Below are 19451 nucleotides of genomic sequence, written 5' to 3'. Positions count from 1 at the left end.
CGTTAAGCCATTGGACATATGGCTGATAGGTACAAGGTTCACAGACCGGTACCGCTTCCCACCCAGAGCGAGTTTTAACGACTCAGTGGCTGGGTGTAAGGCCACTACACCCTCTTCTCTCTCTCACTAACCACTAACAATTAACAACTAACCCACTGTCCTGGGCAGACAGCCCAGATAGCGGAGATGTGTGCCCAGGATAGCGTGTTTGAACCTTAATTGGATATAAACACGAAAATAAGTTGAAATGAAAATGAAATCACGGACATCAGACTCGGGGATAACAGGTTCTGTTCACACGCCTTGAAGTTCTCTGACAAAACACAAACTCTACAGGAAGATCCGAGTGACATTACTATAACCAAGACTTTTGTGTCATAATCATAGCTTATTGTTACATGTTGGAGTTTTGAAATAACAACATAAAATCCACATTTAGACTTCTGTTATATGAAATATGAAAAGAAAAGTAACACAATATTAGTACTATTTGTGGAACTTGACATAAATCTGTGTACGTTTATAAAGAAACTGGTTTCATGCCTTTATTAAAAAAAACCAAATTATATACTGAAAGGAAAAAGAAACGTCGGGTCATAAATTGTGGGAAAATTCCTAAATAAGTGGGCGGATTTGTATGGAAGTTGTACAAATAACTCATTGGGTTATTGTGCATTATACCCTGAATCCACACTCAATGAAGTGTGATAGGGAGCGGCGTATGGCAAGACAATGAAAATTACCAAAAGCACGTGCAAAAGCATGATTCGGACGAAGTCGTGGGTACAACTCATACCACATTGTAGTGTTACCTGTTACAGAACACAATCCGATGCGTTATTTGGTAAAACGTTAATTACCATTATGCCACGCTTGACCGAAGTTGAGAGGGGTCAAGCAATTTCACAGCGCATGCAAGGTCATACGCAAAGACAAGTTGCCGTGCAATTTGGTGTGAATGTTCGAACCATACAACGTCTTGTGATACATTTACGGGTTACAGAAAGGGTTGCCGACCATCCCCGGTAACGTCACGCCGAGAGGACCGAGCAATCAGGCTTGCGCATTTGTGCGATCGTCACCTTACTGCCACCGAAACTGCTCGCAACTCCATAGGCACCCACAATCGTTTCATCCACCCCAAAACTGTAAGGAATCGTCTGAGAGAGGCCAATCTCGTTGCGCGTCGCCCCTACGTTGGTCTCCCTCTGACGCCATTAAGTCGACAACGTCGGATGAATTAGCTGCGTGCACATGCACCGGGAAGGTTCCGCATGACGCAATGGAGGCGTGTACTGTTCACGGATGAATCAAAGTTCACAATTTTCCGGTCGGACAGGCGACGTCGCGTTTATCGACGTCGTGGGGAGAGATTTGCCGACGCTGAAAACGCCTTTGGTGGTCATCGCTGGGAACCTGATAGCCGTCCGATACAAGGATGAGATCCCGCAGCCTCACGCGGTGCCCTTTGTCAACGAGAGGCCGCATGTTGCAAGAGTGTGTAGGGACGTCCTTGCAGCGAACAACATCGCCCCCCTCGACTGGCCCGCTTACAGCCCCGATCTGTCCCCCATCGAATACTTGTGGGATCAAATGGACAGGAAAGTGATGAATCGTCCAAACCCACCCATCACCCTTGCCCAGCTCAGAGATGCCTTGGTAGACGAATGGAATAACATTCCAATGAGGAGTGTGAATGCCTTGAATTCCATGACCAGGAGGGTCAGGGCAGCTACATAGGCACGGGGTGGTCACACAGTGCACGGTACTAGTGAGACCAGTGAGAATAGTGGACTCATACACAGACTAACGAGAATTAAAAGACATGTGATGGATACTAATGAATTGTTTCCATGAGTGTTTGATTTCAATTATAGGGGGTACCCTCCTTTGCAATCGGATTATGTTGCCATTTTCTTTCACATTTCAATAAAAAAATTGACAGTATTATCATTAGTGCCCGTCCTTCATAGACATGTAGTACAATTGTACATATCGTGTCATACAATTTGATCTGCTGGCTTTAAAGTTGACCCGACGTTTCTTTTTCCTTTCAGTATATATAATAGACGGTGTGTCGACTCTGTAAGCTTTTCTGTTTGAAAATTAGGACAGACTTAGCTCAGCGGTAGAGCGTTCGTCTTAGGTGTGATGGGCCCATTCACGGCAAGTCTAAGTTTGGTTGGAGGGGATGTAGCTCAGTGGTAGATTACTTGCCTGAGGTGTGGTGGGTCGCAGGATCGATCGCCTTAGCGTTCCATTCCCGGCAAGTCTATGTTTTGTTGGAGGGGATGTAGCTCAGTGGTAGATTACTTGCCTGAGGTTTGATAGGTCGCAGGATCGATCGCCTTAAGTCGACCCGTCGGGTTTTTCCCGTTCCATACCTTATCCAACCTTTGGCGTACGGTATGTTAATTTTTATACTGGATATACATACCCCTCAGTTTGTTTTTTAATCATCTGAGAATCGGAGAGGAGGTGAGTGGGGTGAGGGTTGTGGGTTGGCGTAATTGTTGGTCGAGAAAAATTCGTTCCGTGATCTGTTACCTTCTTTACTAAATTATGAACTAGTTTTCGGATAGATTCTGCACTGGTATGTGAACAGGGGCGGGACGTAGTCCGGTGGTAAAGTGCACGCCTGATTGGCGGTTGGTCTAGGATCAATCTCCGTCGGTGGGCTCATTGGGCTATTTCTCGTTTCAGCCAGTGCACCACAACTGGTATATCAAAGGCCGCGGTATGTGCTATCCCGTCCTCACAACTGGTTTATCAAAGGTCGTGGCTGAGTGCTGTCCTGAGAAATATAGAATATCAGGTTACTGCGTGTTGATATCGTGATTATTTGGCGAGATTTAGATAACCGGTATAACAGACGAGCTTCAGCTTCAGCGAGCCTATTACACCGATTAGAGCCTCGCCAAATAACCACGATATCAAAACGTAGTAACCTGATGTATGGGTTTTTTAAAATCTTTTTTAAATCTATTTTTTAAAAACTATTAGTAGTATCGTGTAGAAATTATTACCGGAAGTCGGACAATAGCAGGTGCCCGAAAGCATCTTAGGAATGGCTTAGCCAGCTAAAAGCCAAAACGTTATGCATTTCCACATTTTAAATACAATTCTTGGATTATATTTCAAAGTCTGTTGTGCCACAACATTACAATTTTTGTACCTTTTTCTGTGAAAATAATCTCAAGTGTATCTGTGACCTGAAGAAGATCTACATCACTGGCTGCTAGTGACTCTGACGTCAGACGCTGTTCCAATGTAAACATTCTTTGCAGGAAGCTACTTTTTTGTTTCAAAATGTCTAATTCAAAACGCTGACTATTTCCGAATGGGAGCGAATAATGGAGAATTGACAAAACAAGAGGTAATTTGGTGTAAATGCTATACTTATTTATGCAGCTCAACAATTATTGCTGTAAATGGATGTTTGAAAAAATGAGGAAACGAACAACCTGAAAATTGAGCAAACATCCGTCATGCGCACAACTCATTTACTAGTGACCCGATAACACCTAGCAACGTCAAGGTTATCATGTTAGCAACGAAGGTGTTATCAGGCAGTGACACAACACTTGGAATTATCATGTAGGGGTTATGAGGTCACGGGAAGCACGGTTGCATGATAAAGTGCATCTAAAAGATCCCTTCCTACTAACAGAAGAACAAATGCAGCGGCTTTCCTCCGAAGACTACGTTACCAAACGATTGATTCCAACAGCCGATGATGATTGATTAAAAACATATTTTATTGTACAAAGAACTAAATAATCGGACACAAGTTTGATGATGATTTAATAAATGTACTCTAGTGGTGTCGTTTTTTTTTTTTTTTAAACACTAGATAATCTGTTTTGTTTATTTGTAGTACTCGGCATTTACGTGTTTTCTTTGCTCTACTTGTGGCACCAGCTTTGATAGCTTCGTTAGTCTATTTACACGTACAGTATGAATTACTTTCCGTTTGGCCTGTTTGCGTGTTCTGTTTCGACCGTTTGAATACCATCCAACATACACACACGCGCTTCACCCATTAGTGTCGCTAGGTAAATGAGATTCGATACAACGACACAGTTACCACAATAGACTCTAGGCACATGACGAAGTACATATCGATATTGCACAAGACAGAGATGTATGCTACCATTAATTAAAACCGATATTTTCACTTTCCTCGATAAAAATTGCAATTCATAACAGTTTCAGTATAACACATGATGAGTTTTCCGGGTAAATTTACGACCCTATATCTCACCTATCCTCGATATACGTTATCTGACTGTATGAAAACGTTTGACAAGTAATTTGTCAACAATGTGACAACTGTGTTAATAGCACAGACAATACCGGTAAGCGTCATATTATGGTATCATGAAGTGTGACGCCTTATATTCTAGTTTCATGAAGTTTGATGCGCAATAAATAATAGTTCTTCTTTGCGTGCGCTGACTACACTTCTAAATTTGATCGTACGATGAAGAGCATCGTCCTCTCTAGGTCCTCCTTGTTGCCATAGAGGTTGCTGGTGAGGTCGAGTCATGCTCCGCTGGAAAATACATTGAACAAAAAAAATTACTTGAGGGTGGGTACCCCCTCTCCCCCCCCCCCCCCCCCCCCCCCCGGCAGACACGTCTGATATATCACGGAATGTGACACACAATATATAAGGATGTATAACACGCAATGTATATTAGGAAATATGAGTGTGACAAGCAAAATATATTAGAAAGTTAGACATAAAATATCAGACAGTATGACGCAATATACATGAAGGTGACACGTAATATACCTAGAAAAGAAAGAAAGAAATGTTTTATTTAACGACGCACTCAACACATTTTATTTACGGTTATATGGCGTCAGACATATGGTTATGGACCACACAGATTTTGAGAGGAAACCCGCTGTCGCCATTACATGAGCTACTCTTTCCGATTAGCAGCAAGGGATCTGTTATTTGCGCTTCCCACAGGCAGGATAGCACAAACCATGGCCTTTGTTGAACCAGTTATGGATCACTGGTCGGTGCAAGTGGTTTACACCTACCCATTGAGCCTTGCGGAGCACTCACGCAGGGTTTGGAGTCGGTATCTGGATTAAAAATCCCATGCCTCGACTGGGATCCGAACCTACCAGCCTGTAGACCGATGGCCTAACCATGACGCCACCGAGGCCGGTCTAATATACCTAGAAGTGTAACACGTAAAGTGTTAGGACATGTGACTCAATATATCAAGAAGTGTGACACTTAAAGTATCAGGAATTATGACGTAGTGTATCAACAAATGTGACACGTAAATTATTGGGAAGTGTGACGGAATATGTCAAGAAGTGTAACTCGTAAGTATTAGGAAGTGTGACGCAATATACCAAGACATGTGACACATTAAAGGATTAGGACGTGTGACGCAATACATCTGGAAGTGTGGCACGTAAAGTACTAGGATATGTGACGCAATACATCAGAAAGTGTGACACATAAAGTATTAGGAAAAGTAAAGTTTGTTTTATTTAACGACGCCACTAGAGCACATTTTTTTTTTATTTTATCATCGGCTATTGGACATCAAACATATGGTCATTCTGACACTGTTTTTTTTTTAAAGGAAACCTGCTGTCGCCACATAGGCTACTCTTTTACGACAGGCACAAGGGATCTTTTATTTGCGCTTCCCACAGGCAGGATGGCACAAACCATGGCCTTTGATGAACCAGTTATGGATCACTGGTCGATGCAAGTGGTTTTACACCTACCCATTGAGCCTTGCGGAGCACTCACTCAGAGTTTGGAGTCGGTATCTGGATTAAAAATCCCATGCCTCGACTGGGATCCGAACCCAGTACCTACCAGCCTGTAGACAAGCCGATGGCCTAACCACGACGCCACCGAGGCCGGCTAAAGTATTAGGAAGTGGGATATGTAAAGTATTAGGAAGTGTGACGCAATACATCGGGAATTGTGATATGTAAAATTACCCGGAAATGCGACATGTAAAATTACCCAGAAATGCGACATGTAAAATACTAGAGGCGTGTTCAGGAGGACGTGCGCTCACGAACAATTTGACTGTTACCATCGTCTTTATTCTATCACATTCATTTAACATTAGGCACAAAAATCAGGATAACTAAGAACGACCGGAAGTGAAATATCACAAAGTGTGACGTCAGGTATCATGACCAAATTTAATGAGTAGATTTTGGTTTTTTATTAATTATATTAATTAGAGATGCGCATCAAAATTTTAAAGGCCCACTAATTAATTTTTGGATGTAAATTTCAAAATTGTCCCCTTAATTTGTTCTGTCCCGGAGCAAGTCACTGGCTATCCAGAGACAGGCCCCGGGACGGACATGCTCGAAACTCTAGTGGTATATGAGCATGTACATATTATTCGCACTCGCACTCGCATTCGCACTCAGATATCATGAAAGTAAATTATTTATTGTTTAACGACAAGCCAGCACATTTTAAACTACGGCTATTTTTTAGTCTAAAATATGGTTATTTCACATTTCTTCGATAGACAACATGGAAGGAAACCACTGCTGCCATTTAATATTTCCAATAAAGCATAAGGGATATTTTATGTGCATTTCCTGATAGACAGAATAGTACATACCACGGTCTTTGATGTACCAGAAGTGGGAAATCGAAAAAACAAAACGAATGTACAAAGAATCTAACCACTGAGCTACTCCCCATACCAAGGCGGTGGCGGATCTAAGGATGGGTGGGTGGCAGTGGCAGGGACCCGGGTCCCTAAATTTTGCGACATTTATATTTTTATTTTATGTTTTCATTTTTAACGTTGGAGAATCCGAGAAATCCTTTCGGGAACGTTTGTGGCCGTCGGTCAAGTGTCATTGGCTACACCCTAAATGAATTTTCTGGATCCGCCATTGCTAGGTATAAAAAATAATATCTACATTTGTTACGCATCGCGCATGGGCAATGATGACACGATGTGAGGCGTCATATCAGGTATCAGTTTGTTTTGGTTTGTTTAACACCACCACTCGAGCATATTATCAGGTATCAGGGCGTGTTACGTGATGCTTGATGAAATACAACACGTCAGGTGTCAGAACGTGTCCGCGAATTAAAAACCGTGCTATATGAAACATTGTATTGGCAGTGGCATGACAACAACCATAATATGAAATACACCTCCATCACCGTCATAAAATATTTACAACATATGTCATTCACCGCATTTAACATTTACAACATATCCTAGCGGTATGGGTTTTGAAGCGGATAAGCAACGATCTCAGATGGTGCAGAAATAACGATGGGATTTTTTTTTTATTATTAACAGAGACATAAATATAAAGATTAAATTCGATACATCTTGCGATGTTTTGTTTTATTTTTAGTTTATTTGTGTATATTGTAACATTCTAACCTTTTTGATGCGATATGGGTTTAGAAGCGGAACATACAAATAACTTCTGAATGACCGACATTCAAGAAAAAGAATTCCAAACAACTGGAAATGATATGTGGTGGTCTATAAATTCCATATTAATGATACATGCCAAGAAATAACGCAGTTAAAAGAAATTTGTAACGCTATTGTCACATCTAAACCATACAGCCCAGTAGCCGATTATTATTGCTATTATTTTAAAATATTTCCACGAGATATTTCATGTTGGCAAAGTATTATATTAAGATGTAATAAACACTTGAACGTCGTTTAATCATGACCCAGTTTAATCGTTAAATTTAATCTGATGCAGTGCATGTAAAATAAGGACCGGCGACTCATTCGGACGTCCATAGAAATAGAGTGCGTAGGGGTGGTTTAATTGTTTTGTGTTTATTTCACTATTAGCTGATCTACACGGTGAGTAAAATTAATTATCAACATTTGGAGATACAGGCATCTTTATGTAAGGTTACAGACTGTTAAACGTAATCGAAAATTACTTCTCAGTAACGCAACCAATTCTCTTCGTATCTGTACAAACAAGGTGATGGGAGTTTTTGTGATCCCGTCAATCACAGTCACGTGTTTTGTCGACGAACTGCCACGCCCCTAGACAATATACCCTTCCTAAAAATGCACTGGATTTAGCGTTAGTTATTGAATGAATGAATGAATGAATGAATGAATGTTTAACGACACCCCAGCACGAAAAATACATCGGCTATTGGGTGTCAAACTATGGTAATGCAAATAAATAAAGTGATGATCAACATCAATATAAAAATTCAAGGTTTAAACAAAAACAGTGTAAAGAACTGTGCAAAAATACAAATACAAATATCACAGAATTTTACGGACACTGAATTTTGTGCTGTATTTGCCATTCTCAAAGAGAATGTTACACCCCTGCACCACGGTGAGGTTACAGCACGCACAGGGGCGTTAGTTATTGTTACATGTATTCGTCTTGTAGTCTCAAATAGTGATGTTTCAGCCAATGGCGTAGGAAGCGGTAGGGAAAGGGGGGCACACATGATCCCCCCCCCTTTTCAGATATTTCGCTTTAATAAATTTGCTTTATAATAGTGTAAAAGTGTGTACATATAAAAGTGTGCCCCCCCCTTTTTTTGCACCTTCCTACGCCACTGGTTCCAGCGATCGATTATGATCGAAAAAATGGACCCGTTTGATTCTAGCGACGTGGCTCTAATTGATTGTGTGGGGAAATGTTAACTGTACGTGTTCCTCCAGTTTAGATGATGACATTGATGTACATATGTTGGGATTGGTGAACTTTGTTTTCATGTGTACATAAAGAAAAGATTAAATAGTTACTGAAGGTAAAAATAGCCATTTATAGTGTCTTGAACATAGGTGCACAGACCTTGTAACTGGAATCCTCTTTTATGTTCATACAATTCAATCCAATTATATAATCGAAAGTTAAATCGGTTGGTGTCATCCGATTATAAGCAATGATCGATGATGAAATTGCAACCGATTCCCAGCACTAGTTTGAAATGATTAGTGTTTAACTTAAGGGGAAAGTTGATTTGCATGTTTCCACCCCAAGTATATTATTTACACAAAGCGCAAACTATCTTAAACTACATATAGGAGTGTGTTTTCTCTTCTATACAAATGTGTTCGCATGAACAAATTTACTCGAGTATACAAATATGTGCAAACAAATATTTCTTACACACCTGTTGGTGAGAACATCATGCATTATTTTTGATAACACAATTTCAAGACATACGACTGGCTGCTCCTAGCTGATGACCAGGTCACCAGTGCCAAGCATCCAATGGCAAACAACACGGTGGAAATAGATTACACTGTGACGTATAGTTAATCCGACAACCATGTGTTTGTGACGCGTAAGTTAGCTACAAGTGCCACGGCTGTAAGTCGAAAAAGATGTTAAAATTTGCTTAAAACCTGTTTTTAAGGATATGTAAGAAATAGAATAATACACCCGTGTTCATAAGACACCATTATCTCATAACTCGTTGTTTAAAAACGTATCAAACTCGCTTTCGTTCCTTCGATACATTTTAAAACAACTCGTTGTGAGATAAATGGTATCTAACGGCCACTCGTTTGCTATTCTCTATATAATTATAGTTCGTCCCATCATTCTATAAAACTGTCTTTTTGTAAATATTTCAGTTTGGTTTGACGTAAGAAGACAAATAAAGGCGTTTTGGAAATAATAAAAATACTCTTTTTTTGTGCAACTTACAAATCAATCGTTTCAGAAATGAATAATTTGTAGTAAATTCCATAGCATGAAAAAGGCGTTTTCTGTGGGACGGACTATAGTGACGCATGTATACTGATGGACAGAAATAAGGGATCACACCGACACCCCACATCTGTCATGTCAGCAGGTTACCCGTGCTACTGACATCCAACACCTTGTTACAGCTTTCTACTTTATGCAGATAAGAAATAAGGGATCACACCGACACCCCACATCTGTCATATCAGCAGGTTCACCGTGCTACTGACATTCAACACCTTATTACAGCTTTCTACTTTATGCAGATAAGAAATAAGGGATCACACCGACACCCCACATCTGTCATGTCAGCAGGTTCACCGTGCTACTGACATTCAACACCTTATTACAGCTTTCTACTTTATGCAGATAAGAAATAAGGGATCACACCGACACCCCACATCTGTCATATCAGCAGGTTCACCGTGCTACTGACATTCAACACCTTATTACAGCTTTCTACTTTATGCAGATAAGAAATAAGGGATCACACCGACACCCCACATCTGTCATGTCAGCAGGTTCACCGTGCTACTGACATTCAACACCTTATTACAGCTTTCTACTTTATGCAGATAAGAAATAAGGGATCACACCGACACCCCACATCTGTCATATCAGCAGGTTCACCGTGCTACTGACATTCAACACCTTATTACAGCTTTCTACTTTATGCAGATAAGAAATAAGGAATCACACCGACACCCCACATCTGTCATATCAGCAGGTTCACCGTGCTACTGACATTCAACACCTTGTTACAGCTTTCTACTTTATGCAGATAAGAAATAAGGGATCACACCGACACCCCACATCTGTCATATCAGCAGGTTCACCGTGCTACTGACATTCAACACCTTGTTACAGCTTTCTACTTTATGCAGATAAGAAATAAGGGATCACACCGACACCCCACATCTGTCATATCAGCAGGTTCACCGTGCTACTGACATTCAACACCTTATTACAGCTTTCTACTTTATGCAGATAAGAAATAAGGGATCACACCGACACCCCACATCTGTCATGTCAGCAGGTTCACCGTGCTACTGACATTCAACACCTTATTACAGCTTTCTACTTTATGCAGATAAGAAATAAGGGATCACACCGACACCCCACATCTGTCATATCAGCAGGTTCACCGTGCTACTGACATTCAACACCTTGTTACAGCTTTCTACTTTATGCAGATAAGAAATAAGGGATCACACCGACACCCCACATCTGTCATATCAGCAGGTTCACCGTGCTACTGACATTCAACACCTTATTACAGCTTTCTACTTTATGCAGATAAGAAATAAGGGATCACACCGACACCCCACATCTGTCATGTCAGCAGGTTCACCGTGCTACTGACATTCAACACCTTATTACAGCTTTCTACTTTATGCAGATAAGAAATAAGGGATCACACCGACACCCCACATCTGTCATATCAGCAGGTTCACCGTGCTACTGACATTCAACACCTTGTTACAGCTTTCTACTTTATGCAGATAAGAAATAAGGGATCACACCGACACCCCACATCTGTCATATCAGCAGGTTCACCGTGCTACTGACATTCAACACCTTATTACAGCTTTCTACTTTATGCAGATAAGAAATAAGGGATCACACCGACACCCCACATCTGTCATATCAGCAGGTTCACCGTGCTACTGACATTCAACACCTTATTACAGCTTTCTACTTTATGCAGATAAGAAATAAGGGATCACACCGACACCCCACATCTGTCATATCAGCAGGTTCACCGTGCTACTGACATTCAACACCTTATTACAGCTTTCTACTTTATGCAGATAAGAAATAAGGGATCACACCGACACCCCACATCTGTCATATCAGCAGGTTCACCGTGCTACTGACATTCAACACCTTATTACAGCTTTCTACTTTATGCAGACAAGGGCGGGACGTAGCCCAGTGGTAAAGCGCTCGCTTGATGCGCGGTCGGTTTGAGATCGATCCCCGTCGGTGGGCCCATTTGGCTGTTTCTCGTTCCAGCCAGTGCACTGGTATATCAAAGGCCGTGGTATGTCTGTGGCCATGATGGATATACAAGACCCCTTGCTACTAATAGAAAAAATATAAGGGGGTTTCCTTTCTAAGGCTATGTGTAAAAATTACCAAATATTTGACATCCAATATCCGATGATTAATATATCGATGTGTTCTAATGGTGTCGTTAAACCAAAAAAACTTTATATAGATATAACAATGCTAATAGGGACTGTAATATAGACTACAATACGAAATATGCCTTATTTCTTTCTCTCAGTAAATCAAAATGTGTGCATGTGAACGGAGCTTTAAACCTTTAAAGCGATGTCTTAAAGGAACAATCCGGAATTGGTCTCCATTGTAACATGTTTACGACCAACAGATCCTTTTTGATGACTAAAATTACATATTGAAGATATCAGTATCTGTATAAACAATGTGTTTGTTGTCCAAATGTTTCTTAGCGGATATTACATTCCGTACGTACGAAACAATATATATTACCAAGTACAATGAACAATAACTGCTGCAAACGATAGCAAACACATTGGATACACAGACACTGGTATTTTAAACAAGAAAATGTATTTTAAAATGTAATTTTAATCGCCTAATAAGCTCTGTTAGTCAGAAACATGTTACAACGGTTGCAAACTCGCAACAGTTCCTTTAATAGGGTGTGTGTGAAGTTCAAAGCAATTGCGATGTATTAAGAAGATGCGCCCAAAGTTCAAAACGATTTGCAGGACGTTATCCTTGGTTGATCATTGCACTTAAGTGTGTGCACGTTTTCACGGCTGACAGTAATGGAAGAGTAGTGACGCGGGAGGGAGTGTAGTAGTACTTTCCGCTCGGTGCGAAATATGTTATAATTGGCAAAGATTGTTCGGATCCACATTCTCCTCAAGTGCTACGATGTTAAATCGTCTCCAGTTAGCGATACCATCGGTAGCAAAAGCACACAACACGAAATTAAGTATTGATCGAAAAAAGAGAAGAAACATGGTTATAATTGTTTCATGTTTAAAGAAAAGGAGAAAAGAGAATAACGAATAATAAAAAAGGAACAGCTGTCCTTTCTGTCAACATGTCCTTCCTGTTAAAATATCCTTCCTGTCAACGTGTCCTTCCTGTCAACATGTCCTTCCTGTTAAAATATCCTTCCTGTTAACATGTCCTTCTTGTCAACATGTCCTTCCTGTCAACATGTCCTTCGTTAACATGTCCGTCCTGTCAACATGTCCTTCCTATCAACATGTCCTTGCTGTTGACGTGTCCTTCCTGTCAACATGTCCCTCCTGTTAAAATATCCTTCCTGTCAAAATATCGTTCCTATTAACATGTCCTTCCTGTTAACATGTCCTTCCTGTCAACATGTCTTTCCTGTCAAAATATCCTTCCTGTTAACATGTCCTTCCTGTCAACATGTCCTTCCTATTAACATGTCCTTCCTGTCAACATGTCCTTCCTATCAAAATATCATTCCTGTTAACATGTCATTCCTGTCAACATGTCCTTCCTATTAACATGTCCCTCCTGTCAACATGTCCTTCCTAACAAAATATCCTTCCTGTTAACATGTCCTTCCTGTCAACATGTCCTTCCTGTTAACGTGTCCTTCCTGTTAACGTGTCCTTCCTGTTAACATGTCCTTCCTGTTAACATGCCCTCCGAACAAACCTATTACCTAGAATGATACAGATAAATGAGTTTGCACATGATTGAGTGGTGTCGTTAAACAAAACAAACTTTAACTTTAAAATGACTTAGTTAACAATTCCATCGGAAACGTTAGAAAAGGGGTAAATATGTCTAAAACGATGTATGACTTTTAAATTGCATATCCACTATTTTAATCCATTTATTAACTTGATGCTCTGTTGCCGAATAAAACCCCCAACAAATCGACGAAGAACAAAGAACGGAACATGACATAACATTAATGGTAGTATGTAAGTGGTTCAAATTTCAACATGGTTATTTGATATTTTCACCTAATCTTTCAACCTGTGACAAGCTATCTGTAGCGCTATCTTGGATACACACGTCATCAATCTAAGCTGTCTGTCTGTGACAATGGGTCAATGATTAGAGGTTAGTGAAACAGAAGTTAGTGTAGTAGCTTTACATCTTCCCACTGAGCCCTTGATAACTGTGAGTACAGTGGTACCGGACGCGAACCCAGTACCAACCAGTCCCAAGACCGATTGCTTAACATTTACAGCAGCGAGTCCGATTGTCGCTATAATGGTCTTCAAATTAAAACTAGGTTTATACTTTTGTGTAACATGGCGGGACGTAGCCCAGTAGTAAATCGTTAGCCTGATGCGCTGTCGGTCAGGGATCGATCCCCGTTTATGGGCCCAATGCTAAGGTAGGTATAAGTCCCCACCAACATCTCTCTCACTAACCATTAACCCGTAACCTGGACAAATAGACTTGGTAGATACGGTCTGTACACAGAGCAGCGTGCTAGAACCTGGATTGGATATAAACACAGGGATCAGGTTAAAATGAAACAATTACATTTACCCCACACACTAATATAATATGAAATAAACTAAAGCTTGACGCGATTGGGGAAAACATATTTGGGATGTGGGATGGATAGCAAACTGTTGATATGTGAATTTTAAAAATAGGTAATCTCAAAGTAGGAGAGAGAGAGAGAGAGAGAGAGAGAGAGAGAGAGAGAGAGAGAGAGAGAGAGAGAGAGAGAGAGAGAGAGAGAGAGAGAGAGAATAATATTTCAGAATGGAATATATTTTACAATATACCATTTAAATGCGTTAGAGATACAACTTTACGTTGGTTTCAATATAAAATTCTACACAGATTTCTCGCTACTAACACATTTCTATATACAATACATTATATTAATTAAAATAAATGTACGTTTTGTAATCGTATGCCAGAGACAATTGAACATCTATTTTATGATTGTTGTAATGTTAAAGAATTTTGGAAAGATATTACAAACTGGATATTCAATACTATAAAATGGTGCATAATTATAGATAAACATATTGCCATTTTGGGTCTACTTAAAAAACAAATACATATGCAATAAATTGGTTAATTATTAACATAAAATATTATATTTATTCCATGAAAATACAAAAACAAAAATTAAACTTCTCTGCCTTAAAAACTATAATTAAAGAAAAGTTGGAAACTGAAAAAATGTATCTTATATAAAAATGGTAATTATGAAGATTTCAAGATAGAATGGGAGCAGTGGTATAATTTATTTCAAACATCATAAAAGTTTATTAAATCTATCAAATATATTTATTTCTAAAATACCTTCTTCGCACTTTATACTCCTTCACACACCTTTTCATAATACTTTCTTGTATCAATACTAATTTAGTACATAATATCTTCTTTGTCTTTTTTTTTCCTTCTTGGCCCCAAATAATAATACTTTTAAAAAAATTAATAAAAACCCCCCAAACAAAATATCAACAACACCAATATACATAAAGTGTGTGGATTATATCTATTCCTGTGTATATATTTTGCCATTTATATGTATGTATATAAAACTGTGTATACCATATGAAAATTATAAAATATTGTGAGACAGTGAGCTCAGGGCACCCCAACCCTGACACTGCCATTTTATATTCTGGGGACAATAAAAAAAAAAAAAAAAAAAAAAAAAAAAAAAAATATATATATATATATATATATATATATATATATATATATATATATATATACTCTTCAAAAAAAGAAACGCAAAAGGGTACAAATGGGTTATAACTCCGATTTTATGTTTCCTACCGGTTCATGCTTTGTGAATATAAGGTCATTGCATGTCCCAAACACATTCCCACAGTTACATTCGATAAAACGCAGCTACTGTACAATAAAGTTCCAAAATGTGAATATTCGCAAAAACGCAGCCACGTGCAAACCATGTCACCACTGCACGTGCGTTGTCTGCACGTGCAACATAAACACCGACAGTATAAAAGTGCAGGGTGTTCGCTTGCCTGGCCTCTGTATCTGGCCGACAGTTGACAATCCAGGACATGCCACGTCTCAGTGAACCGCAGAGAAACAATGCCATCGGCCGACTAGACGCAGGCGAATCCAGAACGGCCGTTGCCAGGGCATTCCATGTGTCCCCAAGCACCATCTCCAGACTGTGGGACCGTTACCAGCAACATGGATCAACACGTGACCTCCCTAGATCCGGTCGACCACGGGTCACAACCCCCGGGCAGGACCGCTACATCCGGGTACGCCACCTTCGGGAACGATTGACTACTGCCACCTCCACAGCCGCAGCAATACCAGGTTTGCGCAGGATATCCGACCAGACCGTACGGAACCGCCTACGTGAGGTAGGAATTCGTGCCAGACGTCCAGTTCGAGGTGTCATCTTAACACCACAACACCGTCGACTCCGACTGCAGTGGTGCCAGATTCATCGACAATGGCCTCAACTGCGATGGAGACAGGTGTGGTTCAGTGACGAGTCCCGATTTCTGCTCCGACGTCATGATGGAAGATGTCGCGTGTATAGGCGTCGTGGTGAACGTTATGCGGCAAACTGCGTGCAGGAAGTGGACAGATTCGGCGGGGGTAGTGTCATGGTGTGGGCAGCCATCTCACACACTGGCAGAACTGACCTGGTCCACGTGCAGGGCAACCTGAATGCACAGGGCTACATTGACCAGATCCTCCGGCCACACATCGTTCCAGTTATGGCCAACGCCAACGCAGTGTTCCAACATGACAACGCCAGGCCTCACACAGCACGTCTCACAACGGCTTTCCTACAGAACAACAACATTAATGTCCTTCCTTGGCCATCGATATCACCGGATTTGAACCCAATTGAGCATCTATGGGACGAGTTGGACCGACGCCTCCGACAGCGACAACCACAGCCCCAGACCCTGCCCGAGCTGGCAGCAGCCTTGCAGGCCGAGTGGGCCACCATCCCCCGGGACGTCATCCGTACTCTGGTTGCTTCAATGGGCAGGCGGTGCCAGGCAGTTGTCAACACACGCGGAGACCACACCCGGTATTGACTCCAGATGACCTTGACCTTGGTGGTGTGTCCTATCACTTACTCACAATGGACTAGAGTGAATTGTGAACAATCCTGCAACATTTGGTAATTATCGGACTCACCATTCAATAATTAAATCAATTCTCCAAATGTTACGACAATGTGGTTTTGCGTTTCTTCTTTTGAAGAGTATATATATATATATATATTTCAGTGTAAACAAATAATCTTTTCAATAAATATTTATTGTGAAAAGCAAATTACACACGCATATGTATGTTTGAAAATGTCATGTCAGAAGATGTTGAACATGAAACAAACAAAAACAAACAAAAGAAAAAAAACACCCCCAAACAAAATACACAAAGCATTCACTGAAAGGACAATATCTTATTTTATACACTGTATTTTACGTTTAAATGTTAAGGTCCTTTTGTTGGTCGTATTTTTTTTAAATATACAGTATGGCTGGTAGAAGGACGTATTTAATAATGTTCAACATTACAATCCGGAAATTAGTGTCACAGATGTGACAGTGACACTTTATTCTTTGTGGTTTTATTTTGTTCAATAATATAATACGAAATCAAATGAAATTAAGTTACTAAAAAACATTGCAAAAAACAACAACAACAAAAAACCCCATATACTATTTGACGACAATAAAACGACTTGCTAAAGCTTATTACAAGTGTATGTGCCAATAAAAAATGTGTGAAGTATTTTTAAAACGGATTTCATTGTAATCTAGACATGTTAAAAACCCATGAACTCGGAGACAGAAGTGTGTTAATGCTTATGTATTGCAGCATGAGATTGACAAAATAATGTGTTACGTTAAAAAACAATAGACAAAATATGACTGCCGAGTTTTTGCTTAGAGATAATCTATACATTGCAGCGAACTAATTTTTTTTTAGTTTAGTCTATTCGAAATGCACAAAGCTAAGTGTTTGCATGGCCCAATACGTGAATACGCCAGTGTTCTATAATTATATCCATTTATAGTTGTTTTTAATAAACCAGATGATTACACTCCACCATGATGTGCCAGTGTACGCTGACTTGTGCGCCACGTGTTGTTGGAGTGTACGCATGTACGTACACATATTCGCACACGCACAAACACACACACACACACACACACACACACACACACACACACACACCAGTCTCTCCCACACATCCATCCCCCATAACCACGTGTGTTTGTGTGTATCAATCTTTCACAAAGTGTTTTCATGTTGATTGTCATTATTTCACAAACATACACACGATTTGAGGTAGTCACTTGGTCTGGCGTCAAGGCTAACTGCTAGTATTTGTAGACTACGGTGAGTGACGTCTTTTATAAAGCCCGTTTCGTCACTGACGCCAGAATGTTACCCTTTTAAATCGCAGCTACTTTAGAAAGTCAAAATTCCGCCTTCACAGAAAGTCACAAATTGCGTCTAATTTTATAGCAATAATTTTGTTGCTGATCGCGACAGGGTAAACACGGTTTAAATGGAGGGCGGGATGGGGTGAGTTTGGGGATGGAGAGATGGCAAATTTGACTACAAAATAGAATTTCTTTGCAAATTGTATTGTGCGTAGATACGGCCCTGGGTCCGTGCTTATAAAACTGTTAAGAGTCCAAACGCAATCTTTAATGACGTCACACGCATACAATTTGAATGGCTTTGTCCTGACATTACTGTCTCAGACTCTTTTAGTCTCGAGTCTTGTCTACTTTTATAAACACCAGGCCACATCATGTGTTACGGTTTTGTCGTTCAGATATATATATATACAGTTTTACGTCTTCTAGATTAACGACTGCATCAAGAAGATATAAAAAAGGCGTGTCACGGGATGTTCTGTTTTAAATGGCGAAATAAAAAGTATTATCGAGATTGCAGCATTAAACGGGCGTCGTTGATGTATGGGGGCGGGATTTAGTTCCGTCGGTTGAGTGCTTGCTTGAGGTGCTTGCTTCGCAGGATCGAACCACCTTGGTGGACCCATTCACCTGATTGGGTTTTATCTCTTTCCAACCAGTGCACTTTACTTGGTCAAAGGCCGTGTTATATGCTTTCCTATCTGTAGGAAAAGAATATATAGAACATATAGAACATATAGAACATATAGAACATATCTTGCTGCATTAGGGAAACTGTAGCGGATTCCCCCGATGACTACGTGTCAGAATGACCAAATGTTTGACATCCAATAGCCGATGATTAATTAATCAATGTGCCCTAGTGGTGTCGTTGAACAAACCAAACTTTCTTCGATGTAAGGACTCCATTGGACTCTGTACCAGACGACGTGTACTGTAGTAAACACTAATATGCTGCGGGTCAAGGTCACCTGTCAGAAATATTTTCTAATAATGATTATTTGTTTGCATCTAAAGGTGTCGGGGATTGTTCTTAGTAGGTGCGATGGTCGATACTAATTAATCAAAACACCTGGTGTCAAGTTTAACAAGTAGCACACGAAGTATGTGAAATAATGATTGGTTTTGTATGAGCAAATACACAACTATCTGGAACATCTTAATTTCAGCACTAATTTCAACACTTTTAAACATGCTTGCTCCTTTAACAACGCTGGTGGGTATTTGAGGCTAAAACCTGGTTTCTGACTTCCAGTACATGCAGTAATCTCTCCACGTTTGATCGGATGAACTTTATTT

The sequence above is a fragment of the Gigantopelta aegis genome, chromosome 3 (genome assembly GCF_016097555.1).
Source record: "Gigantopelta aegis isolate Gae_Host chromosome 3, Gae_host_genome, whole genome shotgun sequence".
Taxonomy (NCBI): Eukaryota; Metazoa; Mollusca; class Gastropoda; order Neomphalida; family Peltospiridae; genus Gigantopelta; species Gigantopelta aegis.
Note: the sequence above shows the minus strand (reverse complement) of the source record.